At 40.6% G+C, this 22464-nt stretch overlaps 1 protein-coding gene across 6 annotated transcripts in view; it reads left to right on the top strand.

Moving 5' to 3' along the window:
* Nucleotides 1–22464, top strand: part of Cerk (Ceramide kinase) — a 205791-nt gene that overhangs the window by 36592 nt on the left and 146735 nt on the right. For 2 of the 6 annotated variants that reach the window (XM_067759890.1, XM_067759889.1), the window contains exon 2: nt 1012–1043. The exons of the other annotated variants lie outside the window; for them this stretch is intronic. The gene's annotated coding sequence lies outside the window, so the exon portion shown is untranslated. The remainder of the gene's footprint in view (nt 1–1011; nt 1044–22464) is intronic. 6 annotated transcript variants of the gene reach the window in all.

The following is a 22464-nucleotide window of genomic DNA, read 5'->3' as shown; positions in this document are numbered from 1 at the left end:
TGATGCATCAAGTGTGGCAATAGGTGCTGTCTTGTCTCAGAATAAGAGACCCATAACCTTTACAGAAGTCATACCGAAAAATGGTTATAGACATTTTTAACGAAAACGAAAAGCAGGAAATTGTCAATACTGAACACAACAGGGCACACAGGCATTACAGAGGGAACTTTGTCAAATTTTGAACCAATACTACTTCCCAGAAATGAAGGAAATGTTAAAGTCCGTTACGAAAGGTTGCTCTGAATGCCAGGTGTGCAAATATGACAGGAAATCCAAGCAGCAGCTATTACGTGAAACGCCTATACCTAACGAATAGACATGTGGATATTTTCTCAACAGAGAATAACTTATTTCTTACCTGCTCAGATAAATTTTCAAAATTAGCCATAGTGAAGCCAATTAAAACAAAATATATAATTGATGTAAAATCAGCTCTTTTAGAAATTATTACAATACTTGTACCGAAGATAATCGTTTCCAATAATGAAAGAGCTATCTGCTCAGGGACAATGAAAAATGTGTTCACAAATTTAGGTATAACCCACTATAAAGTACCTCCGCTTCACACCAGAAGCAACGGTCAAGTAGAGAGATTTCACTCGACTCTGATTGAAATTGCCAGATGCTTGAGGTGTGAGAACCCCACAATGGAGTTGACGGAACTGGTGCTTACAAGCACTTCAAAGTATAACAATACCATTCATTCTACAACCGGCACAAAGCCTTGGAGTATTATTAAATCAATTTCAGAGAAAACGAAATCCGAAATTATTGATAAGTTGAAAGAGAATCAAAGTAGAGGTAATAAAATGCACAATAAGAAAAGGAAGAACAAAACAGTTAAAGAAGGAGAAAAAGTGCTTTTAAAGGTAAATCATAGATTAGGGGGTAAAATTAAAAACATTTTCAAAGAGGTTGAAGTTAGAGAAGATTTAGGAACAACCGTTAAATTAAAAGACGGACGTATAATCCATAAAGATAACATTAAAGTAATAAATCATATCTTTACAGGCACGTAGTACACTCGGAAATATACTTGGAAGGTAGCTATTGCGAAGGGACATTTCTTTATCATCCATACCGTTAATTTAAAACAATGTGAAGATATTTTGAAGGAAAATGAAGAACAATACGGCAAGGAAAAGGCGAATAAAAAATTTTGGAACACGATCAGACCAATTCTAAATATTCTCGCGGAATTTTGTCCTCGCGGATTTTTTTATTCCCGCGGAAAAATTCCTCCAATTCTGTTCTCCTAGGGAGAACAATAATTGGGGAATAGGAATTTCGAATTTTCGAAGTCAGCTGTTTTGTCAATTGAAATTTCGTGGCACATTTCTTCTTTTGTTTAAAAAATTGAAAAGTTTAATTATTGTTGCAAATTTGTTGGAAATTAAGAAATAAAATATAAACAATGCACAGTATTTATAGCATTTCATGTGGTATTCACTGAAATGAGTAATGAATTGGTGCCACAGCAACATCAACAGCGGAACATAAGAAGAAGACGGCCGCATAACACAAATCTGCCGGAATTGCCTGCTTACATTCAGCAAAGGGTAATAGTCTAGTTGAGGGGTCGACTGCTAATACGCTACCAAAAATATCGAGAGAGGTGTCAAACGACGCGTCTTGACATCAGTATTAATAATCCGAAGGGGGAGAATAAAAATTTTAACTCGTTGAAAAGATATTAACGAAAAACCGGAGAAAGACCCGCGGGTACCTCCGAAACGGGGGGTGTTATCCATAGTATTTTTGCGCAGAACACCTTCCTGCGTTGGCGGCCTTCGGCCGCGATTATAAAAAATAACCCTGGGCTACGCCATGCCAAGTCCGGGTGTGTGGTATAACCGTGGCTACCGCCACGGTGATGCACAATTTTTTTTGTGGATACCAACACAATAACAACCACATGAAAATTGCCAACTTCAACTGCAAATATCTCCGGATAGAGATAAAATTTTTCTTTTCCGTCATCGGATTATTGTTCTCGAGATTAATACGCGTTTTTTGACACCTCAACTAGACTATTACCCAGCAAAGGAATTTTCTGGCGGCCAAGTTGAATTCGTCCTTCGTCATATGCCAAAATCTATTTAAGCCTTATTAAAAAATCCTTGCGCAATTTCTGGATGGCTGCATCAAATATGTATACCAAGAGCTCTACCGTTGCTTATGATATACTTTTCGACTTAAAATAAAGAATATTGTGGTTGTAGTTGTTGTTGTATTAACAGTGAGAATATTGTGGTAGAATGTAAATACATATTTTAGCACAAATTTGTACAAATAAGTGTTCTTTCTTAAAATAACCAATTTCCTTTAACTATTTTGATGCATTCTCTTTAATTTAACTAGTGAAAAAACTCCTATGAAATGGCAGGGAAATCTCCCTCTCCCTCACATTCATAATACCTACTTTTCTCCCATAACCGGTTTCCGCTTTTTCGAACATTGTTCAGAATAGGAGGAAAGGGAGAAGTGAAAAAACTCACAAGGAATTTTTATTTAGAATACGAGGAATGGGAGAAGGGAAAAAACTCGCACGGAATTTTCGTTTAGAATTGGGCTGGATATAAACCAAATTAAAAGGCTTCTTTCTTTATTTAAAAATTCAAGGTGGAAAAGATCTATAAATTTTATCGGATCTGTTTGGAAGCTTATACCTGGCTCCCCAGACCACGATGATTTGGTACAGTTGCATGCCACGGAAGAGGATCTCATAGAAACGGAAATACGCACATTAATATTAATCAAAATTTGCAGGTTCAGATGAACGATATAACAAACAAAATCAATCAATTGATTAAAAGAACAAACGCAATACCTTATCATGATAGTGAAAGCAGAAAGCTGGTAGAATTAAGCATGATAAGAAATAGAATTATAATATCCGACTTGATTAATATTGTAAACAGTATAGCACTTTCTAAACTAAACACCATAAATCCTATGATATTTGACCTGTATGAAATAAATGAGTTAATAAAATTAGATTTTATAATTTCAATAGCGGATCTAATGCTGTTAGCAAAAGTAAAAATGTATGCATCGGAACACGAAATCAAATACTTTGTGAAATTTCCTAAACTTACTAAATCTTGTAACTTAATAAAGATATACCCCGCAACCGCATTACTGAACAATAATACAGCAACATGTCAGACAATAACAGCAGTCGGAATGCCCAAAATACAGAATGTTGATGATGGCCTCGTGATAGTCAACGAAGCCTCGGCTGATGTGCGAGAAGATGGTAAAACTACAATGACACTAGTGAAAGGAACCTACTTGATTAACTTTAAAAACAATTTATTGGTTAATGACTCAAAGTTTGAATACAGCCAAAGCCCATATCGTTGAGCCGCCAAAAAAGATGTCGATAAACATCACCGACCATAAAGAGCCCCTTACTATTGAGTATTTAAACAACCTTCATATAATCAAAACTAAAAGGCTAAATCATATCGCAGTCGAAGCTGAGCAGAAAAATGCCGTAACCTGGCTATGGCTCGCACTTACGTTTATTTCAATATGTTTCATTACATTTCTCCTGATTAAACTAAAACAAACCCCTAAAATAACTGTTAACAATAAAGCCTATGGAGGAGGGCGTTCCATTATGTGGAAGACATGCAAATAGCTACAATTAACGCTATAAACCAGTCAACCGAAACATAGACGTCTCAGTTTAAGAGGGGGAGAAGTCAGCAACGCTTTTCTTCTCACGCCCAAAATTGCTGATGATACGTCTACCATTGGACGCGTGATCTGATACTTTCTACCGCTGGCTACTACCACTAGCTTTACAACATTATTCTCACGCCTAAACTGCTGACGATATGTCTACCATTGGGCGTGTGACCAAACACTCCACATAGCTTGGTATAAGCTTTAACTTTAGCAACAACAATATTGACTAAACCCGAAACTCACTCCCCTTCACTTCAACGCGCAACAATAAGAATTCTCAAGCACCAAACTATAGCTACAGTGGCAACAACAACATCGTCTAAAATCAGCGGCTAAGCGCAAGCAGTTAGGTTAGAGCTAAGTTATATTGTTAGAATTAATTCGTTCTATAAGGAATCGTAATAAAGAGAACACGGCTCAATATAATAAGTGTCGCGTGTTTTATTTACTTATATTATTATTTTTTTTAAATAGGTGGATATCCTTATTTTTATCGCTTGTGTGAAAACTGTCATCGTGCACTTTCATGTTCATTGGCAGCCCTGTCCTCTCACTTCTATTATTATCTACTGATTCATTCTTTATATTCATTCTCTCTTTACTTTGTACTGAAATATTATTCCGAGCTTAAGTTGTCTCATTTTATGAAATGTAAACGGAGTCATTCGTTAAACTGAATTCAATAAAGCTGGTCATCCAAAACTGTCGTAGTGACAGTTCTCAGAAGTGGTCATGGACCTAAATAGGTTGACGATTGCAGAATTAAAAGAAATACTGCATAAACTGCAAATTAAGACAAGTGGCACAAAACCCGAATTGGTCAGCAGATTACAAGAAGTAGACGAAACATTATTGACGCCAATGCTGGAGCCTTTTATGCAAGTGGGTGCAGCGGTAACACAGGCAAGTAACGCAAATCTGAAGCAGAGTGAGCAGCAGTCCAGGGACGATGCTGTGGTCATGACGCAGCTGGAGGTGCAAGTTAGCCCGCTACGTGGAGCGATAGATACGCTAAGTGCACAGTTGCAGGCCATACGTCCAGGAGGATCAAGTGTTCTTGAACCAAATACAGGTAACTGCAGTGATTTGTATAGGGCAACGTGTGGTTCAGCGCCGCTCGTAGTCACACAGGCGCCGGTAGCGTTCGTGCCACAAGTAGCATCAGTGACAACGCCAGCGTGGACAGCATTGCCTACGTCGTTTTCAGCGCCAATTGAACGTAATTTTCCACTTGCACCGCAATACTCGTATATGCCACACACGTCACAGCAACCATACTTTTCGTACTCAACTTTGCCATATGCAATAACGCAGTCGCCGTATTCAACTGCGCAGTCAGCGTATCCAACAGCGCAGCAGCTAATTTCATCGTATTCAGGTACAAACGGATCGCATTTTGTGCATGACGCCATACAGCCGGTAATTTCAAATTCGACAGCGAGAGATAGATGCTGGCATGCGATGACAAACACATGTACACATAAGCCGAGTGAAATAGCAGCGATTCTGCCAGTTTTCAACCCTACCGACAATGCATATTCGTCAATTCAGTTCATTGAGAGAGTTGAGCAGTTGAGAGAAATGTATCACTGGGACGATACATTCGTAATTCTTGCGGTTCTCAGTAGGTTGAGTGGTGTTGCAAAGCGATGGGCAGATGCTCAACCAGCATTTAGGAAATGGACTGAGTTTGTGCCAGCATTTTTGAAAGATTTCCCATACGTAAGTAATTCGGCTGATACCCATATTCGCATGATGAATACAACAATGAAACAAAGTGAAACATTGATTCAGTATTATTACAATATGCTCGCTATAGGTCGTAGAGGGAATATTGATGACTGCTCAATATGTAGCTATATTATAAACAAATTAGCCGATAACAATTTGCGTAAAACATTGAATGTAATGAAGTTTTCAAAATGTGCAGATTTGTTGCAATCTCTTTTAAATTTATCTGCAAATATAGAAGGTCGAAATGAAAGAATTTCAAGCAGCATAGTTCGCATATTTTGGGTGATATTAACAAAACAAACGTAGTTGGACCGATATGTTATAACTGCAGGGAAAGAGGGCACATAGCTAAGAATTGTGCGAAACTAAGAGCGAAGAGTGTAGCAAAACAAACTGATCGAGTACATTGTATAGCAGGTGAAGAGCAGGAGGTTGGTAAGCAAAGTGTAGAAAGTGAGACAATAATAAATAAAATCGATAACGAAAATATGTGTATGGAATTGTGTAAAGATATTTTAATTATAGGCAAACTAGAGGTCAAGTGTAAAGCGCTTATTGATTCGGGTAGCAGCAAATCCTTGGTGAAGCAGTCGATTGCCGAAATGTGCGGTTCATGTGTTATTCCGTGTAATGAAAAATTGATGGGTTTCGCTGGTGGTGAAGTTGTATGCCCCAAAAAAATAATAGTACGCGTTAAGTTTGATGACGTTATACGTATGGTCGAATTTCTTGTTATCAATGATTCAGTGATGATGCATGATGCACTTATTGGAATCGACGTGCTAGCTAAGGGAAAGGTTGTAATTGAAAATGGAGCGTGTAGAGTTATGGCAATTAGTAGTGATGTTTTAGATACTGGTAAATCATTAAAGGCTAATGTAGGTAATGAACTGATTCATTTAGTTAATGCATATGCGCATTATTTCGGCGAAAAGTTGCATGAGTTAGGGAGGTCCAAAACGTTTAAGATGAACATTAAGTTGACGCCGGAGAGGCCGGTAGTTAGAAAACCATACGGCATTCCAATCCCTAAACAGCGTGTCGTTGAAAATATAGTCGGAGAGTTGTTGGATTTGGGAATCATTAGAAAATCAATTCACTGTATGCATCACCAATCGTTTTGGTTCGAAAGCAGAATGGTGAAGACAGACTCTGCGTAGACTTCCGTGGGTTGAATGCAGTGACTGAAAAGCAGCCGTGGTTGATGCCTACAGTGGATGGGGTTCTGGCAACATTGTATGGAAAGAAGTTTTATACCACATTGGACCTTATGTCTGGATATTACCAAATGGAGGTAGAGGAAAATTCTAAACAGTTTACAGCATTCGTAACGCCCAGTGGACATTTTGAATTTAACAGGATGCCATTCGGCTTAAGAAATGCTCCGTGCGCTTTCCAGAGAATGATGTCACAGTTAATTGAACGTTTAAAGTTACGTAAATGAAGTAATAATCGCCACAGATACTGAAGAAGAAAATTTACCCTATTTAGAAGAGTTTTTGAAAATTATTCAGAATGAGGGTTTGACATTAAGGTTATCAAAGTGTTCTTTCATGAAAAACGAAGTAAAGTTCTTAGGGCATCAACGCGATGTGAGTGGCATTAGGCCAGGAATTTTGAAAACGTCTGCCATAGAGGAGTACTCAACTCCACGCAATCAATTAGAAGTTCGTAGGTTTTTGGGATTGACTGGGTTTTTCCGGAAGTTTGTTCCTGGGTATGCGCACATCGCTAGGCCCCTCACCCATCTTAGACGGCCCATACATGACACAAAAGCCATGCGCAAATATAAAACGACGAAATTTGTGCAAATGAAAATTTTGACATACACGGCCCAAAAACACTGCACAATATTCATTTTTAAAGTAGCGCAACAAATGAAACATGTGTTTTAATTGTATAAAAAAGGCACTAATTGTTTAAAAAATCACTCTTTATTTTCCACAGTGCTGGTAATTCACGGTATAAGTAAAAAACTCTCACCAGAAGCGTTTATTTTCCATTGTATTTATAACATATATATTTTAATTGTAGGACCAGCTCAACTCATTGCAGCACTGCGCAATATTCATTTTTCAACTAGCGCAACAAATGAAACATGTATTCTAATTGTATAAAAAACTATTATGTATTATTGAATTTGTGTGAATTCATGTTACAAGCTAGAGATGGTCCTTACACCTTCGATATTAACATTTTTAAGTAATAATTATTGATGTTATATTATCAGAAACCACAGGTAAACTGTGTTACCATTCACCACACACGAAGAAAAAAGCATGTGCAATATTTGCAGACATGCGTAAATATCAAAATCGTTTTGATTTTGGCGCAGTTCTCTGCGCAAATAGCGCAAACACTGCACACACCGAGCAAATCCTTGTGCAAATTGGTAATTGGCACAAGGATACTTGTGCCGTGTAATTGGCGTATTTCGAAGAAGACCGTCGAATTCGAATGGAGTACAGACAGTGTAGAAGCATTTCGATTGTTAATCAACTTAATTACCAGAGCACCAGTGCTAACGATCTATAATATTACGAAAGAGCACGAACTTCATACCGATGCACAGTGTTTCGTGTAGAACAAGCTAGCAGGTCAAAAGCAAAGTTCTTATTCCAAGAAAATTTTAATGAGAAATGAAAGAAAACAAACAAAATAACGGGATTTTTGCTTTTTTTTTGATATTTTTGCTCATATATATTGAGTAATTGAAGTAAGAAGGTAGGACTGGCCGTGAAATGCATTGATTAATTTGCAAAATTCTTGTTGAATATTAAGCTTCATATTTATTTTAAGTGAACACTTTTATATAATTTTTTTGATGGATTCTAAGCTCTAAGGTAAGTAAAATTTTTTAATAGGAATTCTTTCGCAATTAGAGTATTTTCAATATATTTAACATTCCGTTATTAAGAAGAAAAGCTTTTTTCTCTCTATATTTTTAAATTTAGGGACAAAAAAGTTACATACATCCGCAGACTTCCGGGCTAAATTTTACATATGTTATAGTCGCAAGTATTCTCTAATAGTCGAAAGAAAAAACCATTGCGAATTCTTTGCACATCTATTTTAAAGTTTTTTTTTGCAGATTTAGTTATCTCTACAAATAAATAGGATGCAGCTCCGACGAGATATTTGAACCATTAAAGCTGATCTACAAACGGCAAAACCAATTCCTAGGTACAGGGAACAAACACGTAGCCATAAAACGCACAAAAATAAACGCGAAAGGTCAACAAGAGCACACCAAAAGCAAAAAGACGAAGATCACTGACTTCAACCTGCCACAACCTACCGCACCAGTCACCAAGGCATAAAAACAGGTACATAAAAAGCAATTCTAATGCAGGTATAACCACACAGGAACGCTACACAAAACAACCCCATTTGGTAGCATCTACGCCAATACCTGAATGTAATATAAATACTGCACAACTTGGATTGATAGTAGATAAACCAAAACCAGGTTTCGGCAATACCAATGACGGCAATACTGCTCGTAGGTTTTTCGAAAATTCTGAGGCTAGTGCTGAGATTACGGGATTGGATGTTACGCTCATCAAAAGATTCGACACTCTCCTTCGCGCATTAGCATCTGTGTACAATATAAATATCCAAAGATTTGAAAAATTTGCGGTCGAGACTAAAAAACTATACATAGATCTCTATCCATGGTTTAATATGCCTGTTACAGTTCATAAAATCTTAGTGCATAGTACTGATATTATAAAATCAGCAATTTGACCAATAGGTAACTTTCTGAGGAAGCACAGGAAGCCCATAACAAAGATTTGAGACGATTCAGGGATGATAACACACAAAAGCAGTCGCGTGAAGCCACGAATAGAGATCTTATGAATATGTTGCTTATAACATCGGATCCTTTAGTTAACAGTTTTAGGGAGATACCTAAGAAAAAATTTAAAAGTCTGACTTCAGAAGTCTTAAATTTACTGTCCCCCGATAATGTTGAGGAGTCAGTAAATACCCCAGTTGTTTCAAGCTTTCACAGTAGTGTTGCTGATGCTCATGACTATTCCACAAGTGACTCATCGAATGAAAGTGATGATAGCGAATAATAACATCAGGTTTTATTTAATTTAAATCTATAGTCTTTTCTACTGTGTATGATACATTACTTTTAAGTTTTTGTAATAAGTAATTTTCACATAATTAATTTAATTATTTACATTGTTATTATTATTATTGTAATTTACTTTTACATTCCTCACTGGTACTATAAAATAATTTTGTAAAAATTGTAGTGCCAGGATAAATACTCAAATAAATACAAAATATGTGTGTACATATGTACAGTCACTCACATAATTCGCTTTCGCAAATTTATTTTAACTAATTTCCCATTAGAAAATTTGACATGATCTATAACAAAAACTAAATTATATTTAAAAAATGTTTGAAAAATTCGACGAATTTTCAAATTTTAACTAATTTCCCATAAGAAAATTTGTCCCGATCTATAACAAAAACTAAATTATATTTAAAAAATATTTGAAAAATTCGACGAATTTTCATAAAAAATTTTAATTTTTTTCCGAATTTCTAGAATTTTTTAGAGTATTGAGATTTGGAGTCCATTCAATTTAAGTACAATAAAGTAATATTCTTAAGTCCCTTAAGTTTTTTTGGATCTATGTCACTTATTCACATGAGTTACTGTATATGAAATAAGCAAATGTATGCATATGAAGTAAAATTTTGGGAAAAAATAAAAAAAAAAGAACATATTGCTGAAAAAAATGACGTAGTTGTAATAAATGACTGCATATGAAACGGAAAATCTCATAAAATAATTTTGTCCAGCTAGCTTGTTCTACACGAAACACTGTGCGATGCATCGAGTATTGGCATCCCAGCTATACTACTACAGAGAGAGGGTAACGATTTGAAGCCAGTAGCGTATTATAGTCGAGCATGTACTCCACAAGAAGCGAATTACCATGCGTATGAATTGGAGGTATTGGCAGTTGTAGAAGCTTGCGATAGATTTAGAATGTTTTATTGGGAAAAGATTTTACCATTGTTACGGATTGTCAGGCAATCACAACGGCGAAATCGTCCACACCAATGAAACCAAGGGTAGCGCGTTGGCTCTTGAGACTTTTAGAATATGAGTGTACGATCGTACATCGGGCTGGGTCTTCGATGTGTCATGTCGATGCCGTGAGTCCTTCGTCCGTTGATTGTTGGTTCTAAGGTTTTAACATTAACCACCAGTGACTGGGTTTGTACGATGCAAAGGCAAGATGCCAAGTTAAGCGAAATTGTTAATAGTTTGCAGAATGCTGTTGATGGCCGACGAGGTGACATGGCTACAAGTTTCTGTTGGAAAGAAAATCGACTGTATCGAAAGGGTGAACACGAGTGCTTATTACTGGTCATTCCAAAGTGGATGCGGTGGCTTATACTGAAGATGTGCCATGATGACGTTGGACATCCTGGTGTTGACGGAACTATTAAGAGAATTGCTCAAAACTTTTGGTTTCCGAGAATGCGGAATTTTGTCAAGGGGTTTATAGAATCATGCATCGAATGTTGCTACTACCGCGAGCCACGGCGTAAGGAGTATGAATTATATGCGATGAATATACCGCAGTTGCCATTCCAGACACTCCATGTAGACCATTTAGGACCGTTCGTGAAAAGCCGACGTGGCTACGAGTATTTGCTTGTTGTTGTCGATGCACTAACTAGGTATACTGCAGTTTGCCCAACACGTTCGACGAAGACGAAACCGGTAGTGGACGCATTGAATCAGCTGACTCTTTATTTTGGTTTACCACAACGAATTGTGTCTGATCGAGGTACTGCGTTTACGTCAGCTACATGCAGTACATTTTGTCAGGCAAACAATATTCAACACATACAGGTGGCAGTGCGAACGCCACGGACAAATGGCCTCGCAGAGCGTGTCAATCAAGCAGTCTTGGCGTATTTGAGAACATTGAGCAGTGATGCAAAGGACTGGGACACACACATCCGGATGCTTCAGAGGTCACTAAACACAAAGGTGAATGCAACAACGAAATTTACACCCATTGACCTGCTTTGCGATTTCCCTTTGCGTGACCTGAGCGGAAATAAGATATTGGGAGCATTACAAGCAGACGATCATGAACTACATATGCAAGGGCGACGTGATGAAGCAAATCGCAATATCGAAAAAGCAAGAGTTAAGTGGAAAGAGAAATTCGATGCAAAGCATAAAAAGCCTGTGCCCTATGAGGAGGGATCGTTAGTCCTCATTGAAGCGTCGCCAGAGAGTACAGGCGAATCTCGAAAATTGCAACCTAAGTATAAGGGTCCGTATGTCGTAAAGAAAGTGTTGCGATTCGACCGATATGTTATCGAAGATTTGGAGGGCGTGCAGCGTTCTCAACGAAAATACAGTACCATTGCCACATCAGATAAGATAAAGCCCTGGTGTGCCCTGTTTCCAGAAATTGATGAGGATGGTGATCCTGAAGGTGATTACGAACCAGGGTAACTCGGGACGAGTTAATGTCAGGAGAGGCCGAGCTGTCATCGTGCATTTTCATGTTCATTGACAGCCCTGTCTTCTCACTTCTATTATTATCTACTCATTCATTCTTTATATTCATTCTCTCTTTACTTTGTACTGAAATATTATTCCGAGCTTAAGTTGTCTCATTTTATGGAATGTAAAGGGAGTCATTCGTTAAACTGAATTCAATAAAGCTGGTCATCCAAAACGGTCGTAGTGACAAAACTATTTTCGGTCCGTGATCGTATGTTACGATTCGAGCCATGTTTTTTCGGGATTCGTAACATTCGAATTCGTAACATTGCTACGATGGATTGCGTGATTGGGCTATTTGTTTTAAATATTTGTCGCGTTTCGTAAATTTTCTCCGCTGGCTAGAACTTGTAGAAAATTTCAAATAAACGTCAAAAGTTTACGTTCCGAGGAAATTCAGTGATGCCACTGTACTCATTTCGAATTTATTTATTACTTTTGGAGACGTTTGGAAACACGGTTGAATTGCATGATAGCAATTTCGTAACTTTCCCGTAAAAACAGTATACGATGGATTGCGTGATTGGGCTGATTGGCAGGTGACCTTTCTCGTCATAATTGTTATGGAGATGTTCCCTTAACCCCGTGCGAGCGGGCTAGATGTTGTTGTTGTTCGTTAGGATGGGCAGCGATATAGTTAAGGGGTATTCATAGTTGAAAAGGTTTTTGTTTTTAAAGTTTGCAAATTTTGAAAACTTCTGTACCGCTGTCACTTACAAATTACTCTTCTTTTAATACTTTTATCCACATAACTGTCCATATACTTTGCAACGACACACTTAAATTGCTTTTTTGTTTATTTGACATTTTATTTTACATTTTTTCTACTCCTATAAGTATTCTTAAATCAATCGCGCTTTTGTACTAACATGCATATTTATATGTGTAATTTTTTTGAGTCATAAGCCACCTTTTCATAGACCAGGTCACATATATATTAGCATCACTATGATAGTGAATAATCACAAAAAATCTAACTGCGAAGTTGATGTTAGTGACACAGATTTTAGTAAGGCGGTTGATAAAGTATCCATTCTCTACCCTTACACAAACTCGACCGGTTAGGCTTCCCTCCTTTACTTCTCTCCTGGGTTTCTTCTTATTTAAATAAACGTAAAGAAACAGTTATTTTTAACAACGGTTTGTCCAAATTTATCAATGTAACTTGTGGTGTTCCAGAAGGTAGCCATTTTGGACCAGTATTATTCCTACTGTTCATTAATGACCTACCAAGTGTTTTGAACCACTGTTGTTGTAGTAGTGCTTCGCTCCATCCAATAGGTCTGACCAATCACAAATTGTCATCAATGTCCTCTAACGGGAGTCCGAGGAAACTTGCTGTTTCAACAGGGGTGGACAATAATGATAGAGGTGTTAGAGGCGTTAAGCCCACATTACAATTGAAGAGATGGTTGTTGTCATGTGGGGACACATTGCAAGCAGAGCATACATTTTGTATGTCGGGGTTGATTCTGGATAGGTAAGCGTTTTACCTGTTACAGTATCCAGATCGAAGTTGAGCTAGAGTAACTCGCGTTTCCCTACGGAGTGTGTGTTCCTCTTCCGCAAGTTTAGGGTATTGCTCTTTGAGTACTGGATTCACCGGGCAATTACTGACATAGAGGTCCGACCCCTGTTTATGGAGTTCACCAAGGACCTGCTTATGTTTTTTGGCTTCATACGGCTGTGCTCTCAGGTGCCGTATTTCCTCATAGTGCTTACGGAGGTGACTCCTGTTTGTGACTGTTTGGTTAGCATCTCATTTCTCTCCTTGATGGGGATATTCTCTCCTCATTACGTAGATGGTGTTCTGGGGACATAAGAAGACAGCCCGTGGTGAATTCCTGCAGTATTTTGGCAGGCCTGTAGCTTCTTCCAGTGGGTAGTTTTTAGGCTTTGCGAACATATAGGGGACGCGTAGCATGCAATCGGCTGGCCAATTGCTTTGTATGTGGTAATGAGCGTTTCTTTGTCTTTTCCCCAGGTACTGCCAGCAAGGGATTTGAGGATTTTATTACGGCTCTGGATTTTCGGAACAATTGCGGCTGCGTGCTCACCAAAATGTAGATCCTGATCAAACGTCACACCCAAGATTTTGTGGTGTAGGACAGTCGGTAGCGTAGTGCCATCGACGTGGATGTTCAAAATGGTCGACATTTGGGACGTCCATGTTGTAAATAAGGTCGCGGAGGATTTAGTCGGTGATAATGCCAGGTTTCGCGAGGCGAAAAAACTGGAGAGATCAGGGAGGTAGCCGTTTGTTCTGTTGCAAAGCTCATTGATCTGTGGGCCTGGACCTGTGGCCATTATTGTGCAGTCATCGGCTTAGGAAACGATAGTAGCTTCTGGTGGCAAAGGTAGCTTAGATATGTAGGATTTAAACAAAAGTGGGGACAGGACACCACCCTGTGGCACCCCTTGTTTAATTCTTCTTGGTTTTGATGTTTCATATCTAAATTGCGCCGATGCCTGCCGACCACCCAGATAATTTGCGGTCCATCTTTTAAGAAATGGGGAAGGGTAGACCCTTCCAGGTCTTGGAGTAACGTGCCATGGTTGACCGTATCAAAAGCTTTTGGTAGGTCTGACGCAACGAGTACTGTTCTATGGTGGGGGTTTTGATTTAAATCGCAATTTATCTGGGTGCTAATGGCATTTAGCGCGGTGGTGGTGCTATGGAGTTTTCTGAAGCCATGCTGATGACGGGCTAGCTACAAATTTGCTTTGAAGTAGGGGAGCAATATGGCTTCAAGCGTCTTGGCTACTGGCGATAGGAAAGATATCGGGCGATACGACTCTCCTATGTTAGCTGGTTTCCCAGGCTTTAGTAGCGGGACCACCTTGGCCATTTTCCATTTTTCGGGTATGACAAAGGTGGAAAGAGACATGTTGAAGACATGTGCTAAATATTTGAAACCCTCTTTCCCTAGGCTTTTAAGCATCCGCATGGCTATGCCGTCTGGGCCCACTGCTTTGGATGGTTTAGCATGACCGATGGCATCCTCAACCTCTTTGGCGGTGATGGTAATTGGTGACGCGCTGAATTTATGCTTATGTGCGTGCCTGTTGGCCCTCCGTCTATCTTTGTCGACCGTAGAATGCATTATATATTGTCGGCAGAAAGCGCTCGCGCTCTTTTCGCATCCGACAGCACTTTATCGCCCGTTGTCATTGTGCCTAGACGGATTCGATGGGATTTTTCGGTGGACCAAAGTTTACCTACACCGGCAGAGAGGTTACAAACGCTTAGGTGCTCCTCCCATTTCGCCCGCTTGTGTTCATTCACAAGCAATCTGATGCGTTGGTTTATATCCCTTATTTGGGGGTCGCCGGGATCGAGTTGTCTTATAAGGTCACGTTCTCTCGCTAAACTTGCGGCCTCCGCCGGGAAGTGGGGCCGAATTTCGGGAACTCTACCAGCGGGAATGAAGCGAGCCGAGGCGGACTCAATGACCTTGCGGAAAGCACGCTCCCCTTGGCGGGCATCAGTCGGGATAGGGAGAGCAGCAAAGCGGTTGTCTGTAAAGGATTTGTATTCGTCCCACTTTCCTTTTTTAAAGTTTATGAAAGTGCGATTTTTTTGACGATGAAGTCAGCGGTACGCTCGAGCGAAAAAGTATAGGCAGGTGGTCGGATGCCAATGTTACCATCGGTTGCCAGTTGACGCAGTTTACGAGTTCTGCGCTCACAATTGAAATATCCGGCGAACTGTGACAGCGTCCTACCATACGTGTGGGGGCGTCTCCATTTATTTTGCAGAACGTTGTTTCTTCTATTTGATCCGCCAACATCTCACCACTACTGTCCGCCAGCAAGTTTGAATGCCATAGATCATGATGGGCATTGAAACCGCTTAAGATAATGCGTTTGTTGCCAGTGAGTAAGGCGCTGATATTAGGGCGGTATCCACTGGAGCAACAGGTGGCAGGAGGGATGTAGATGATGATTTCTAGGTTTGCATCGCCTGACCGGAGAGATAAGCCTTGACGTTCTAAGACACTGTCCCTGCGGTCGATGCCGGGATCAAATATATGATATTGCACAGAGTGGTGTATGATAAACGCGAGGCCACCTCTATTTCCGCTCTCGCAATCTTTTTTGTGGACATTATACCCAGAACAGGTTTGCAATGCAGATCTTGCTGTGAGTTTAGTCTCTTGAATCGCAACAATGCGGATGTTGTGCCGATTCATGAAGTCGACTATCTCCGTGATGTTCCCAGTTAATCCATTACAGTTTAACTGCGGAATTCTGAAGTGCATAGGGGGAGACGTCGTCACTCTGGGAGTAGTGACGGGTGACTACGCCTGGGTTGTGAAAGGCCAGAACGCAACTGCTGTTGTGGCCCTGGGACTGGACGTCCTTGGGTAAGCATTGGGGTACCCGGTGTATTTGGGTATGCGGCCTGGCAACATGGCGCAATGAAACCCGTCGGGGGGTTGCCGTCGCGGAGACCAGAACATCTAGGAAAGTGGCACCGTCCATGACAGAAGCTGCATTGGGCGAATGTCGCAAACGTATATATTCTGTGCTGGCAAACGGTGCAAAGGGAGGTAGGGACTAAGAGTCTGTTTCCCTGACCTACACAATTCCTGCCGGAAAAGAGGGGGAAGAAGACGGGGGCAGGGGCTGATGCTGGTAGTTGGGGGCGCTAAGGCGCAGACTACGGGACGTCCTAGGGCGTGAACAACAAGGAGCGGCAAACGATTTATAGAAGTTGCGTGGACGTCTGGTTTTGGGATCTAGCCCAGAACAACCTGTCCGATGCAACCATCCCTTACACGAGACACACTGACAAGAGTATGACCGTCCTAAAAAGATTATTTTCCGGCAGATGCAGCAAAACCATTTCTCAGGACCGGGGTCAGGAGACGGACCCGGATTGGGTTCGATACATTCCCGGAGCAAGAGAATATGGAGCCGTCCCGCTGCAAGGAGCTGCTGGGAGGATGACAATTTGTGGGAGGGACGCAACAAATTAAGTGGGGTTACACTGAAATGGCAGTCCTTGGTCGGGAAAAATCCCGAGTCTCTCCGGTACATAGAACCAACTGCCTTGGGAAACGAAGCACTGTACGCCGATGATGTATGCGGTTGACCTAAAACTTATTATGCCTATCTGCTCACCAGAGGATAGACCACTTCTTCAGTTGGATCTGAACAGCCTAGTTGGATGGTGTAATGTAAACCTCATGTCACTAAACCTTCCGAAGTGTAAGTTGATGTGTTTTACACGGAAAACCTTTAAATCCCATGAGTAAGTTATTGGAGATTATGTTATTAAGCATGTCACCAACTTCACTGACCTAGGTATTACAATGCACCCTAAGCTTGATTTTAGATTACATATATAAACTTGCGTTAATAGGGCTAAATGTACTTTGGCGTTCCTGAAAAGGTGACCTTAGGAATTTAATGATCCGTACGTTACTAAAACTCTGTTTACATCATTGGTGGGGCCAATATTGGAATATGCTTCGATAATCTGGAGCCCACGTTATCAGATTCATTGCGATAACCTGCAATAGGTCCAAAAACAGTTTTTGCTTTGAAACACTTGCCATGGGACACATCAAGGAATCTTCCGCCGCAATGCAGCCGGTTAAAACTATTATAGTTGCCTACATTACAGAGCCGTAGGGATATGCTTAATGTCTTATTTATAGTAAAACTCTTAAGAGGGATGATAGCTAGCCCATTTCTGCTTGGCGAAATTAAGTTCAATGTGCCAGTCAGACCGTCTAGATATTTTCAACAACTGCATATAATATCATGCAGGTCGAACTTCGAAATGCATGGCCCACTTCGTGGCATTTATCATGATTACAATAATCACTGCAAAAACTCGGATGCTTGCGACCCGATTTTCAGAATTAAGAAGTACCTGCTTACTACGTTACATATGTAAGCTGTAACGCTATATACTTCTGTGAGTCTTTTCGACTTGGAATTTTAATGATTTAATAAGTATACAGTATATTTTTGTAATTATTATTTAAATGTATTTAAGTCGCCATCTGTACATGTACGCATTAAAGCAAGCAGCCACACTTATGTACAAGCCAACCAAGAATATTCCACACACATAACCAGCAGCTTGAAGCAAAGAGATTATACACATATGTAGCCATAAGCTACGCATAAAACTCGTTACGCACACAAACACACGCATATAGCTAAATAACGAAGTATGATATACAACTGTTACAGAAGACATGTCCGTGAAAAGTCTAGACCTTGGGAAAATATGCGAACAAGGCAACAGAGAGTATAAAAGCAGTGCAAGCTGTTGAATAACTAATCAGTTTGATATAAACACGCTATTAGTGAAGTATAATTGTCAAGTACTACTCCTAAAGTAATATAAATAAAGACCATTTTGCAGTACTGAATATTGGAGTTATTTATTGGACAGTTCAGCGATTCGAACGTTAGCAGGAGTTGCATAAATATCAGGAACCACTAAATTCGTTATAATTGGTGTCATTGTTGAATAAATTTCAGAGGACAACAAGGACATGACCAAGTTGAGTGAATTGAATATTCAGAAACTGAAAAAGGAGTTGGAAGCCCGTGCATTGAATACTACTGGCAATAAATCCGAGCTACAAACACGACTAACGCGATACTAGCAGTGCTGAAGCAAATGTGGTCACAAATGTCAACCGATATGTCAGCACAGCTCGAAGCACAGGAGAAACGCATAACATCGAAGATTGAAGCACAAGAAACGCATATTTCAGAAATGTCGACACAGATTACATCCAAAATGGAATCCCGGGATACACGCTTAACTTCCAAGATGGAAGCTCAAGAGGAGCGCCTATCATTGCAGGTGGTACTAATGCCTTCGCAGCTAGAAGCACGGGGAGCAAGGGTACCATCAAAGCTGGAGGCCCAGGTTACAAAAATTGTACAGCTTGGGGACAAAATTGATGCCGAGGTAGAAGCCTGAGAGGTTGTTGTTGTTGTAGCAGTACTTCGCCCCATCCAATAGGTGCGACCAATCACAAAATGTCATCAATGCCCTCTAACGGGAGTCTAAGGAAACTTGCTGTTTCAACAGGGGTGGACCATAATGAGAGGGGTGTTAGAGGCGTTGGTTCCTTAATACAGTTGAAGAGATGGTTGGTGTCATGTGGGGACACATTGCAAGGAGGACATATGTTTTGTATGTAGGGGTTGATTCTGGATAGGTAATAGTTAAACCTGTTACAGTACCCAGATCGAAGTTTAGTTAGAGTGACGCGGTTTCCCTAGGGAGAGTGTGTTCCTCCTTTGCTAGTTTTGGGTATTGATCTTGGATTCACCGGGCAATTCCTGGCTTAGAGGTCCGACGCCAGTTTGCGGATTTCACTGAGGACTTGCTTGTGCTTTTTAGATTCATACCTCGTGTCTTTGGGTGCCGTCTTTATTCATAATGCTTACGGAGATGACCCCTTAAGCCCCCCAGCGGGTTAGGGGGATTAAAATATACACGCGGTAGGTATGCCTGTCGTAAGAGGCAACTAAAATACCAAATTGATTTAAGGGGTTGTGTAGCGCAACCCTTGTTGTTGAAGTTATGTGTGTGGAATATTCTTGGTTGACTTGTACATAAGTGTGGCTGCTTTTTTTTCTTGTACTTTATAGTTATGCACTTATTCGCAAAATATAAACGTTTAGATATTATTTAATTCAATTAAAATAGGAATGTAATTTGTTAATATTACAATAGACTTGTATTAGCAACTTTGCTATTTGACACTTTTCAGAACTGAACTGTGCGATGCGGACGCGGCGGCGTTTTTTTACTTCTCTTGTTAATCGTCTATGCTTAACTAACTTCTTTGCATATAATTCATTTCAATATTAACATTAATATGTACGTACATAGGTAAGTGTTTTGCATTCCAATATCTAGCGGTGTTTGGTTATACATAAATGGTAAATATTCAACCATATAAAGGTGAGTATATACAATTCCTTACAGGGCGAGTAGACGTTATTATTTTAAAGGTAAATATAAAGATAGTTCAGGTATGTATTTTGGTAAGTATAAAATTAAGTACTTCATAAAGGTGTAAGTATACATAGGTATCTTAGTATAAGGTAAGTATAAAGGTGAGTAATTTATATATATACATATATATTATTTCAATATTTAAATCTCTTTTTGAGTCCTCGAATTGGATTAGGTTTTCATTAATGTCTTCAACATGGCGCCCCGCCTGCGCTGGTGCGAGGTGCAGCAGCTCCTCCAACTTCTGCAATGTATCTTAGTATAAGGTAAGTATAAAGGTGAGTAATTTATATATATACATATATATTATTTCAATATTTAAATCTCTTTTTGAGTCCTTGAATTGGATGAGGTTTTCATTAATGTCTTCAACATGGCGCCCCGCCTGCGCTGGTGCGAGGTGTAGCAGTTCCTCCAACTTCTCCGATGTCGTTGCCGCCTTATTGACTAGGATACGCAGTTGACCAGGGGGAGTGCGCCTTTGCGTCCGCGTTCTGGGTCGTCGGATAGTTGGGTTCGCTACCCCCGACCTCGGCCTTGATGAGCGCGTCGTGAATGCTCTTGACGATTGCGAGCGGGAGGCGATGAGGTTTCACGGTGTAGTAGCGTGTGGTGCGCTTTGGCGCATCGATGACACCGGTCGGTGGAGTTACATGCGCTCGTGCGGTGGGACGTGACCAGGCAATTTAAACAGTACTTGTGGACACGAGCTGATTCGTAACGTTGTCGGGTGTCATGGCTAGGGATGTATTGCAGAATCTTAGAGAGTGATGACAGCAACACAGGCGGCATTGAGTAAACTCCATGACACTAAACGAAAAAGAAGAAAGAAAATCGAAACACATGGGGTGTTAGTGAGTTGTTAATATATGAGACAATCATATTTTTTGTAACGAGAATGACGAGGGGTGCGCGCCTGAGAACCAGGGTGCTATTGGGAAGGCAGTACGCATAGTTTTGTGATGTTTCGTGTGACAGTGCCTGCCTGAGTGCGAATCTCAGCGACGCGGATGTTTTTATCACGACCTGGGTGGAGTTTGGCAATGCGCCCAGCCTCCATTCATTTGGTGGCCGCAAGTCATCTTTAATGACCACGAGATCTTCTTCTTGAACGTTGGGTTCTTGACGCTTCCATTTGTGCCTCTTGTGAAGTTCCTTGAGATATTCATTTTTCCATTGGGTATTAAACTGCTGATGAATGACTTTCAGCTTTTGCCACTTATGTATCAATGACAGGTTCTCAGTACTCGGTTCGGGCAAGGCGAGCATAGGGGCGCCACGCAGAAAGTGTCCAGGTCAATACTAGCAGGTCAGTGGGGTCCTGAGACATAGGCGACAGTGGCCTTGAGTTGAGAACCGATTCAATGCGAACGAGAAGCGTGGTGAATTCTTCGAAGGTAAGCTTGTGATTTCCTGCGACTTTCGTGAGATGTGTTTTCAAACTCTTCACCGCGGCTTCCCAGAGACCGCCAATGTGAGGGGCATAAGGAGGAATGAACTCCCAAGAGAAGCCTTGGATCACATATTTGTGAGAGATGTCGTTGCCGATTTCGTGAAGGAATTGTGAAAATTCCTTTTTGAAGCTTCGGCTGGCCCCTACGAACGTTTTTCCGTTGTCACTCATCTTCTTAGAGGGGAGACCACGGCGTCCAACAAATCGGGCGAAGGCAGCATTGAATGCTTCCGTAGTCAAATCGGAGCATAATTCAAGATGCACTGCCTTGGTGGAGAAACACACATACCCCTTAGAGTAGGGGGCGCGTCGTAGGGTAGAGGTTTTCACCGAGAATGGCCCCGCAAAATCCACCCCTGTGGTGTGAAAGGGAAGTGAGTAAGGACATCGCTCAAGGGGAGTGCGGACATAATCTGCGTTCGCATTTTTTGTTTGTAAATGGTGCACGTCTTGCAATGGAAAATGCATTTCTTGAGTATTTGTTTCAATCGGGGTATATAATATTCCTGCTGCACCATGCGAACCATTAATTGCTTTTCAGCATGCAGCATGTTTTCGTGGAGAAAAATTAGCAGCAGTGAACAAAATTTTGAGTTCCCAGGGAGAATAATCGGGTAACGTTCATTATCACTGACGTTGGCTTGGGATAAACGGCCATTAACTCGTATGACGCCCAACTTATCCAAAATGGGGTTTAATGTAAGCAGAGGACTATTTTTACTGATGGGCGTTGACGATTGTAGTGAATGCATCTCACTTGGGTAGTGCATGAGTTGCGCTTGATTAATAAGTTGTGTTTTTGCTCGAGTGACTTCACTCTGAGTCAATGTGAATGACTCCTCGGAAATGGCATGCTTCCGCGACTTGTTGATAAATCGACATACGTCTGCCATCACTCTAAGGGCTCGAGGTAGGGAGGAGAACCGTTCAAGAATATGAACATGGTCGACCGTATGAAATGATTCAACCCGGCGTTGTTCGGGTGGCAAGAGGGAAGTTGGCCGTGCTTTTGGCCAC

This window comes from Eurosta solidaginis, chromosome 1 (genome assembly GCF_040869045.1).
Source record: "Eurosta solidaginis isolate ZX-2024a chromosome 1, ASM4086904v1, whole genome shotgun sequence".
NCBI lineage: Eukaryota > Metazoa > Arthropoda > Insecta > Diptera > Tephritidae > Eurosta > Eurosta solidaginis.
Note: the sequence above shows the minus strand (reverse complement) of the source record. Positions and strands in the feature narration are given on the sequence as shown.